We start from the raw sequence: 10,217 nt of genomic DNA, 5'->3' as shown, positions 1-10,217 counted from the left end.
GGCTGATAAAGCAGCAGGTGAAGAAAAAAATGATCATCTGTACACAAGACTTAATGTCTGAAAAAAAAAAAAATATATACTAGTAAAGTCTTCTGACACATAAAACAACTGCTTTCAGACTGCTATGGGGTGGAATAGGGAAAAACAAACAGAAACGAACAAAAAACAGACAGGAACTTATGTGTGTATAGGAGGGAGAGCTGACTGGAAAACAGCTTATTGAAGTGGAGACACCTGCCTATAGAAACATCTGCATGACTGACACCCTGGATACCATTCCTTTTGATATCTGTTCTTTGTCCTGCACTGTGCAAAAAGGGACACCTGGGTACGAAAATAATACACAGCTAGCTGTATTTATACCCACAAGAGATTATGTCTATTTGACTTCTAAACCAGCTCCAATGATCATCATTTCTAGGTATAGTGTTATGCAGCATCTGGCCTTACGTACTTTTTTAAAGCTAAAGAAAATGTTGGCTTGAGATCAAGAGTCCAGCCTGCCATTTATCCCACATTCAGCAAAATGAGCTGAAACACAACCTTCCACTTATCAGCTATACCTAAAAACTTGGTAGGATGGACAAGGAAAAGAAAAAATATCTTCCCCACCACCTCTCCCTCTCTCTCTCTCTGTCCCTGACCCACCCCCCTGCCCCCAACCCCACTTTCTTTAAACTACTTTGGACAAAGTCCTTACTGCCAAATCCTGTCAGTGTTGAGCAAGGTAGTCATTACACTGAGATTGCTCTTGCATTTCAGATTAAGACACCAATCATCATCCTGATGAAATCAACTGTTAACAGATCAGTCCTTAAAGACTGGTATATTTCAGTAATTTACACAGGCTTTTTCGCTTTTAATGATCATAGGTTTTATTTCCCATATTAACTCATAGATTTATTTTTTTCTTGACTCCACTCAGTTTTCTGTATATTTTTAGAACAACAAATTTTGTTTCATCTCTGTGCATACAGCCTTTCCAGAATGAGAATCAATCACTAAAGATCATTCTCATCTAACTTTTCATGTAGGTTTTCTTTTTTTCTTAATTGCATCCAATTACTGTCCTTTGAAAGTGTGTTGGACATTCAGAACATGCTCAATTTCATGTCTCAGCACACATCTTTAATACCAAGTAGAAAAAAGGTCTGTTGCTTTTAAAGGATTAATAGCTTGACATATGTTGAGGGGAGGTGGACATCACAGGTGGTCGTGGATGCTGAAAGTGCAAGTAACAAGGAATGAATAACATCTTATGATGCAGCTTAAATATTTATATGTTACAATGAAAATATAGTTTGGAGTCAGTATTAGAAATAAGTAATTCTCCAGGTACAAATATTGAAAAAGAACAGCTGGCTATTTTTCAGTCCAGAACATCTAGTTCTGACAGGGATGAAAAGAGTAAGATAAAAAATGTTAGGTAGAGGATACACTGTGTAAATTGACTTATGTAAAATCATTAGTTACCTAGGGTATATCTAGCATGCTAAGCATGGACAAAAGCATGTAAGAACAAAGCAATATGGTGAACAAGTTGATGAATCCCAAATAATTTTTGAGAGAATGAAATGCACGCACTAACTTCCTTGAAATCAAAATGCATACTTGTTTACATGGCTTACCATTTCTTTTAGGTGCTTCCAACTTCACAATTCTTTTTTGGCAAAAGCTTAATTTCCAAATATTTCTAAAGTAGAATTCTGCTTATTCATTTTATATGATGACTGTTGCACAGAAGACAAAGCAAAATAATTGAAACTAAAGTGGTACCTCATGGGACTAATTACTGTACTAAAGAGAATTTGATAAAGAGAGTGACTGAAATGGCCAGAGAAAGGAACAGATGGCTTGAAGCACTGCCTGGTTTCCTACCCCAAATCCACACATTCAGGGAGACTTCTTGAGATGGCCTATACTGCCCATCTATATGAAGTCAACAATGTTTACAATTAGAAAGCAGCTCCTGTTACAAAATACAAGTGCTTTCTTTCAGATTGCATTAGTTTCTTCCTGTTCGTCCTCCCTCTAGACTTAGGGAGCAGCCACCATACTCCACATGACACCTCTTGCACCTTAGGCTATGCTGCCCAAACATGTTGCAACTACTGTCCTTGTGACTCTCCACAGTGTTGTTTTTTTCTTTAAAAAGGAGCACACCCTACAGCTGGACACAGCCTTCCACCTGGAACTGCAGTAGCCCCAGACAGATCAGCATTGATATTTTCCCTCCTGTCCCAGAGAAGAACCACAGAAGAGTGTTTGCCTCCTTAACACTGGCATTGTGTTATTGACTGGAATGCTTGCTTTCCTTACAAACGTACTTGAAAATCACTGAAATCAAGACTTTTCACTTTGATACCAAACCGTGACAATCACTCAAGAAATAGCTGGTTTCTAATCCATTATAACTGCAAAATGTTTCGTTATATGACTGTAAAGAAAGTATCATAGAGCACTCTCAGACTGTGTACAGAGGCAAGATAAGTCATACCCTGCTTCATCTTCTTCCTCAGTAAGCCATTTGATAGAACAAGGAACAAAATTGTAGTAATCTATTAGATATTAAAAACATCTGTTGGGTTGTGGACTTTTTAAATTGGCTTATTTGTTTATCTCATTATTTATATTCTAGGTGCTTATAAACTGTATTAAGTTCTAAACAGAATCTTTCCAAGGGTCAGGGTTAGACTGATAAGCCAACACTTCAATAAATGCCTCTCCTTAAAAGACTAAATGTCATAATTATGATGGAAATGATTAGGCACTTTGGGTACCTCATACATCCAGTTACCTAAATTGTGAAAGAAAAAAAAGTACCTCCCACAGTTAGTGAGTATAACTTCCATTGCCTTTCATGAGCAGAGAAAAAGAAATGCTGCAGGATCACGAGGGGTGGGGGTGGTGGGGGGGCAGGGGTGGATGGGGCTCAATGCTTGTAATGGTTGGTAATGGTTGTTTGGGAGGACAGATGTCTTCATAACTACCCCATCCCCCCCTGCTAACCCTTCCCCAGCTTTTATTGCTGAGTGTGACACCATATTGCATGGAATATCCCTTTGGTTGATTTAGGCCACCTGCCCTGGGGATGTTCCCTCACCACCTGTTGCCCACTCCCAGGCAACTGACTTTGAGGAGGTTTGGAGAGCGTCTGGATGCTGTGCCAGCACTGCTCAGCAACAGACAAAACACTGGCGTGATACCAATGCTGTTCTGGCTACAAGTGCAAAGCACAGCACTGTATGGGCTGCTGCAGGGAAAGTTAACTCCACCCCAACCAGACCCAGAACAACCTCCACGCCATTCCATAACATTTACTGGAGGGTAGGAAGGCCCTGCAGAGGGACCTGGACAGGATGGGCAGAAGCCAATGGGATGAGGTTCATCATCACTAAGTGCCAGGTCCTGCACTTTGGTCAAAACAACACCATGCAGCGCTATAGGCTTGGGACAGAATGGCTCAAAAGCTGTGCAGAGGGTAAGGATCTGGGGGTGTTGGTGTGCTGGTTTTACTTGGGTGGGCAGCCGAGCTCCACCACAACTGCTCTCTCACTCCCCGTCTTCAAAGAGGAACAGGGAGAAAATAAGATGAAAAGGGCTCAAGGGTTGAGATAAGGATGAGGAGATTGCACAGTAATTATCATGACGGGCAAAACAGACTCAGCATAAGGAGATAGTAAGATTTATTGCCTATTACTAATAAGCTAGAGAAGCAAGAAACAAAGGAAAGAAACCAAAAGCACCCTCCCCCCTTCTCTCCCCCTTCCCCCTTCTACCTCTTCCCCCCGAGTGGCACAGGGGAACAGGGGAATGGGGGTTATGGTCAGTCTATAGCGCTTCTTCGCTGCCACTCCTCGGTCACTCTCTTCCCCTGTGCTGTGGGGTCCCTCCCACGGGATGCAGTCCTTGCCGAACTGATCTGGCGTGGGCTGCCCGCAGGCAGCAGCTCTTCAAGAACTACTCCAGATATGGGTCCGTATCACGGGGTCCATCCCTCAGGAGCAAACAGCTCCAACCTGGATCCCCCACGGGCAGCAGCTCCTGCCAGGTCGCCTGTTCCTGTGTGGTTTCCTCTCCATGGGCTACAGGTCCGGCCCAGAATCTGCTCTTGCAGGGGTCTTCCACAGGCCGCAGTCTCCGTAGGTGCAGGTCCATCTGCTCCACCTGGAGCACCTCTCCCCCTCCTTCTTCACTGATCTTGGCACCTGCAAGGCTGTTCCTCACTCCTCTCACTCTCCCAGCTGCTGTGTGGCAGCGGAGTTATCCTCCCTCGGGATGTTTAAGGAAAGGCTGGACCTGGTGCTTAGGGACATGGTTGTGTGGGTGACTTTGGTGGTAGGGGGATGGTTGGACCAGATGATCTTGGAGGTCTTTTCCAACCTTAATGTTTCTATGTGTCACACTCAGATTCTACATACTTTAGTACATAGGTATTCTCATCACCACTGCTTTCTGTCCTTTAACAGATACATGTATAGGTACTTCTTTTCATTCTATAGGCCTCTCCCAAAATGTTCATAAGAACTGTTGATGATTTGGGCTTCATCTACCAAAGTAGCTACCCAGGACAGGCAAAGTAGGATTTTTGGACATCAGCACCAGTTTAGCTTGAGTTGTTGCTGCAACTTGCCCATTTCCTTGCAAAGTTTACCGGTCATTGGTTCTGCAGTGTCTTCCTACAACACATAACTTAGATTAAAGATTAGTTTTCTCCCAAGGTTAAATCTCCTTAATGCAATCACCTGATATCCCCATCATTTTGCATGTCCCACCAGGTGTACCTCAGTCCTTGGGTGAAGACAGTCCCATGAGTGGGTTTGCCTTTTCCCAAGGCAGGAGCAACCCACACCGCCTTAACCATCCACTTCCCTACATGCACTATGGGGACTTTGGCTCCTCTCACAGTGTGTTGGGGTTTTGTTTCAGTAGGACCAGGATGGTTGTCAGACACTCTGGTGTTAACCAGCCAAGTGGTTTCTGGTAAGTTCACATCCCAGCTTTTCCATGTCCAGCACCCAATGCTCGTAACATAGTCTTTAAGAGTCCATTGTACCTCTCAGCCTTTCCAGAGGCTTGTAGGTGGTAGGGGATGTGATACACCCATTCACTGCCATGCCTCTTGGCCCATGAGATTATTTCAGGTTATTTCAGACAAGGTTATTTCAGAAGTGCCTTCCATTGTCTGACTCAATTCTCTTAATTTGAAATAGTTCCTCTTTCAAGTCCCTCGATATAGAGGGCTCACAAGCTGACTATATAGCCTGGAACACTGGTACTTCACACTTGATAGGTAATATAGGTAACTAATTTAATAATCAACCACTTATGCATCTGACATAACATAAGCCATTATGCATTAAAAAGCTTACTAAATCCTTAAAAAACAAACAAAAAACTCATCCTTACCTGTATAGAAAAATATGCACATGCAAGATAGCTAAACAGAAGATACCAAGCTGATAAATTATGGTTTTCCTCTGGATACAGAATACTTAATATCAGACAGAGCAGTTGGCCTTGTATCAAACCTGTTAATCAAACAAAAAATCCATTGCACTCTAATTTTCTTTCATCTATTCATCGTGCCTTTCAGACCAATGAATTTTTTTATCCCAACTTAAAAGTCTCCAGGAGCGAGTTCAGTAATGATTAATACCATGTACACCTACACGAAGTATACAGCTTAAATTATAGTGCAGACTTTTGTCTAGTGCATATATGAAGCAGCACTGAAGCCCAGGTTAGTTCACTCACCCTTAGTAATAACCCAGTAATAACCCAATAATACCAGGGATAAATGAATGAATAAATCAGCACTCCCCCAAAATCTAAATCAATACTCTCCTCTTAGGCAGTAAATCAGCTTCTGTATGGGTTGTTGGCAATTCCCTACAGAATGTGAGACTGGGATACATGGTACCACAATTATTTTCTCAGCAAAGAAAACCAAACTATATTGACGTATGAACTGAGGAGAATACTACTTTGATTTCCAACACAGTCAATCATCTACGCTAACTTAATGTGTGCTATTTTTGCAACCTTTTCGGCTTCTTTCCTTGATAAACATAATCAATAGACTATAATGAAGTGATACCTTTGCACTGACAGTTTAGTTGAAATATGAGGCGTTTCCATCATAGTGATTTATTTTTATTTACATTAAAAAAAAAAAAAAAACTTTAAAAAATGTAGATGTTTATATTATTACAATTTGGCAAGGTTTATTATTATCATCTTTTAATTTCAGCCTTATTTAATCAGAACACAATTGCTGCTGAACATTCAAGGCAAGAACTGATCAGTATCACAGGTCAAACGCAAAGAAAAATTTGTTACAGCTTTGCAACACCTCTGAAATTGTAATATCTTCAACATGAGAGAAAGGAAAATTTTCTCATTTCAGTTTACTTAAGCAGTTCACACAAAAAGTTCTGCTAGCTCTTATGTTATAAAACATTGCCTAAGAACAAATGGTTTAATTAACTATAGGTATTCTTTACACCGTTACTGAGTTTCAATATAAAATATATTTTGATCGTTTTTCTTCTTCCTTTACATATCTGGAATACCTTAGATGGCTTTACTTAGCTAATATTTACTTACAATATAGGTCTTCACATTTGTAATTAACTTACAGTTTCCATCTCCATGTAGTTACACAGAAACAAGTCAAACAGTTCCTCTATAGACATTTAGTTTCAACAAGATATTCATGAAATAAACAAAGAAAAGACAACTGTTCCGTAAGAATAGGCTGACAAGTAAAATGCAAGCTATTAAATAATAATAAAACATCTGATTTAGAGGTAAAACAAATGAAAATGAAATAAGCTTAAACCCAAATGCAAAGCAGCAAAGTAGGAAAAGAAGTACTAAAGAAAATTCTGAGCAATGTAGATATCTGCCTCTCATGAAGGCTGAGATGAAGGAAAAAAAAACAACACACACACAACACATCAACAGAGAAAGGCATAAAAAGAGATTAGTTGGCCAAAAGTTAGGTTAACATTAGTTAATATTAGCAAAACTTTGGACTGTGTTAAGACAGTGAAAATATACCCCTATGCCAACTTCTCAGAGGTACAAATTCCCAGTCTGCTGACAAAATGTTTCACAAGCAGCTTTTTAGATGGCTGCACAGAGACCAAACTGGAAAATATCAGCAAAGATTTGAGAAGAAGTCAAAAAAAGGGGCAGGTTTGGAGTTATGCTGCTGCTAGCTCTTTTTCCAGCAGGCTGCTCATGCTGGGAGCTGTGGTGTTCCTTGTCCAGAGCTGCAGCTGGTGATGCAGAGGAGCAGAACCCACCTTGAAGCAGCCCCAGAGCATGCCTGGGAGGCCAGAGTGATGGGGACTTGCAGATGAGCCAAAGCAGGCTTGCTGTTGAGCAACACATGTCAGGGAAGGCACCCACCCCTTCCCTGGGACTCGTAGGCATGACGTGGATTTTATCCATTGAAACTTGCTGAGCACAAAGTGGAAAGCATCAGCCCTGCAAAGGCACTGATGGGAGAGAGAGGAGATTTGTCTGGAGACCTTTTTGTCTCATCCAGCAAACCTGAATTTATTTTATTTTAAAAGCCACGCCATTTTCATTTGTGTTTTAACCAAATTAGTGATAGAAATTAAAAGCCTTCCTGTGTCTTGCACACCTTGCTTTAAGGAAATGATACAGGATGGGTTCAAGGTTTGTCACACTTGTGATATGAGAAAAAATGATTTGTCCTCTGTTTGCCAATGTCTGGCACCAAATTTCCTCCCAGTGGACCTTGTCTCCCTGAGCAATGAAACCTGGGAAGTCACCCCATTCTCTCAGTGTCCCAGCACCTCCCAATAAGCCACGAAACCAGCAGTCTGCACAACCTGCATTCCCAGAGCCCACCCTACTACCTTTGAACATACACTGAATCTTCCTACCGCATAGCCCAAATTTTCATGCTCCAGCTGGCGCACAGTCTCACTAAGGTCTCATTCAAAACACTTTCTCCTCCCCAGCCCCTAAACAGCATCTCTTTTTTTAAGGAAGAGCCCACTACTCCTGCAACTGGCAACAGCTCTGTAGACAGCATCACCAAGCCCAGCTCTGCATGGGGTAAGGGCGTTTTTTTTTAAGACTAAAGTTTGGGCAATAAATATATTGATGTTTGGATAGATGAGGTAGGGAATATGTGGATCAAACTGGATAAGATGAGAATACTATCATCAAGTCCAAAAAGAGGAAAAAATGCCCAAAATAAAGGTGGCAAAACATATCTTGTTTCAGGAATGAATGTTCCTGGAAGTCCCAAGCAGAGAGCACAGGCTATTCTTGACCACACTACAAATTTTAGCAAAATACTGGCATTGCTCATAGAAAAGAACCAAGTCCTACGAGGCCCAGTTAATTAGGATTTTAAGTACTTGGCAGGAGGGTTACAGAGAGTAGCCTGCTTTTAATGCAAGGAACTACATTAATTGGGAAAAATAAACCAACTTTGCATTATCTGGGGAAAGGATACAAGCACGTAGTTCCTCATTAGCTAGAAACACATGTAGACTAAAAAAACACTTTTCTTTTAGTTATAGGTATTTTGATAAGCATCTGCCAACCCCTGGCTGCCAACCCAGGCAAGAGCAGAAGGATCAGGATTGCAATTGAATCCTGTTCCCACAATGATTCCTGTTGCAGGAGTCAAGCCTGTGCTGCAGAAGAGCTGTTGGCAAACATTTCTCAGCTAGCCACTAGAGACTTGAATTTTGTAATATTAGAAAATTATTAAAGAGCTAATGTGAAGAGCAAGAGACAGGTTATATTCAACAAGAAAACCTCACCAGCTCCCATGGTCCTTGTAGCATTAACCCAAACAGCAGAGAGCATATTGTCTTCACAGCATGCAGAGACAAGTTCTTGGGAAAGGTTCAGCAGTACCTTCAACAGGCCTGAGAGCAGCAGCACTGCCAAGGAACACCCAGCCCTTCTCAGCTGAAAAGAAAGGATGAGATTTGAGAGGCCAGGCAACAAAAGGTGTTTCCAAAACTGGAAGAGAAGTCCCTGCTGTTTCATCTGCAGCCCCTGGAATGTTTTTGCTCTTTGCTAACCTTAGTGTTCATCAGAAAATGCTCCTGTGACACATCTACTGCAGGCACTGACAAGCAGAGGGAGTCCTGAGTACTTGGCAGTGTGTGGGACCACAAGGTGCTAGAGAAAATCCAGGAGAGCTGGAGAGCATGCAAGAGAATGATGGAGACACACTCAGCAGTGGCTGCCTTGCAGCTGGGCTGTTCTGGAGATGACAGATGGCACTGATAGCCTTCAAGGGACAATTGCTGGGATGGCATAATGGAACAGTAGGACACAGCCAGGAGCAGGCTAAAATTCTCCATTAGAAATATGACTTAGTTATAGGGATGATTTTGAGAAGATATCAATGAATGTAATAAATTCGTGCCAGCGGATACCCCAGTGCAGAAAGAAATTTATTTCAGACAAAAATAATACAGAGGAAAAAAATATATACATATACTGCTGTGTCCCAAATTAACCTGTCAGGGAAAACAGTGCAAGTTTATTGATCAAGGAATGAAAACATCTCTGCTCAGCAATCGACAGAAATGAAAGCAAGGAAACAAAATGTTCAATTAAAGAAAGATAAAATACTGAAAATCATATCCTGTCTAGTCCAATATACAGCAATTTAATGTGACTGTCAAATGTAGCAGCACTTTTCTCGGAGACATAGAGAGGAGAGTACAGTTATGCCACAGATTGCTGTAGGCATGAGTTGGCTTCCTCCAGTTGGAGACAGACACATGAAAATAGATTGAAGTAAATTGGAGTTCAATTAGAGAAGGAACAAGAATAGGTGTAAGAACAGTGAATGACTGGAAGAAGACAAAGCCAGGTACACTTAATGAATCTGAAAATCAACAATTACAAAATAGATAAAAAGGAACTTTTTCCTATAACTTGGTTGACTTGTTGGACTATAGGCCACAAGACAGCAAAATCAACGTGGTGAGACTCAAAAAGTTATTACAATATATCTCATGAGAACACCCATAGGTGTCATTTCTAAACAACATGGAGCAGATTTGAACCCGTTTTACAAGACAACTGGTTATTCCAGTTACTCTCCACTGAATAACTTCTGACAATTTTTCCTGAAAGAGTGACAGTAGCTTCTATCAGAATAATGCCAGACTGGGTGGATTATTCATCTAATCCAGAAAGAC

General features: G+C 41.2%; 1 long non-coding RNA gene across 1 annotated transcript; it reads right to left on the bottom strand.

The window, feature by feature from the left end:
* Positions 1–4,343: 4,343 nt before the first annotated feature.
* On the bottom strand, positions 4,344–8,964 carry LOC118156624. The gene is made up of 3 exons (XR_004746349.1): positions 8,817–8,964; positions 7,066–8,698; positions 4,344–4,679 (listed from the first exon to the last, which is right to left on the bottom strand). It is a non-coding gene; the product is annotated as an uncharacterized LOC118156624 (long non-coding RNA).
* Positions 8,965–10,217: the final 1,253 nt, after the last annotated feature.

Source organism: Oxyura jamaicensis, chromosome Z (assembly GCF_011077185.1).
Source record: "Oxyura jamaicensis isolate SHBP4307 breed ruddy duck chromosome Z, BPBGC_Ojam_1.0, whole genome shotgun sequence".
NCBI classification, from domain to species: domain Eukaryota; kingdom Metazoa; phylum Chordata; class Aves; order Anseriformes; family Anatidae; genus Oxyura; species Oxyura jamaicensis.
The sequence above is the reverse complement of the archived record's forward strand: the minus strand, read 5'-3'. Positions and strand labels throughout refer to the sequence as shown.